The following is a 752-nucleotide window of genomic DNA, read 5'->3' on the forward strand; positions in this document are numbered from 1 at the left end:
ATCACCTTCCTCTAATAGAGTTCGCCTACAACAATTGCTACCATTCCAGCATTCAGATGGCCCCTTATGAGGCATTGTATGGGCGTAGATGTAGATCTCCAGTTGGTTGGTTTGAAGTAGGTGAAGCAGCCTTGATAGGACCAGATTCGGTCCTTGATGCTATGGAGAAAGTGCAACTCATTAGAGATAGACTTAAGACTACTCAGAGTCGCCAGCAGTCTTATGCAGATGTGAGAAGAAGGGAACTAGAGTTCCAAGTTGATGATTGGGTTTTCCTAAAAGTGTCACCTACGAAAGGGGTGATGAGATTTGGCAAGAAAGGGAAGCTCAGTCCCAGATATGTAGGCCCTTACCGAATCTTGAAAAGCATTGGTAAAGTGGCTTATGAGTTAGAGTTGCCAGCGGACGTAGCAGCAGTGCATCCAGTCTTTCACATTTCTCTTCTGAAGAAGTGTGTGGGTGATCCAGCATCCATAGTGCCATTAGAGAGTGTGTCTGTGAAAGATAGCCTTTCTTATGAGGATGTACCAGTTGAGATTCTCGATCGTCAGGTTAGAAGGTTGAGAAATAAAGAAGTCGCTTCAGTCAAGGTTTTGTGGAGGAGTCAGTCAGTAGAGGGAGCTACTTGGGAAGCAGAAGCAGCCATGAAGTCCAAGTATCCTCACCTCTTTCCTTTCGATTCCATTCCAACTTGAGGTAATAGTTCCTCATCAATTTTTCAGTCATTCATGCGAAAATTCAGTCTTAGAATC

This window comes from Solanum stenotomum, chromosome 12 (genome assembly GCF_019186545.1).
Source record: "Solanum stenotomum isolate F172 chromosome 12, ASM1918654v1, whole genome shotgun sequence".
In the NCBI taxonomy this organism is placed as follows: domain Eukaryota; kingdom Viridiplantae; phylum Streptophyta; class Magnoliopsida; order Solanales; family Solanaceae; genus Solanum; species Solanum stenotomum.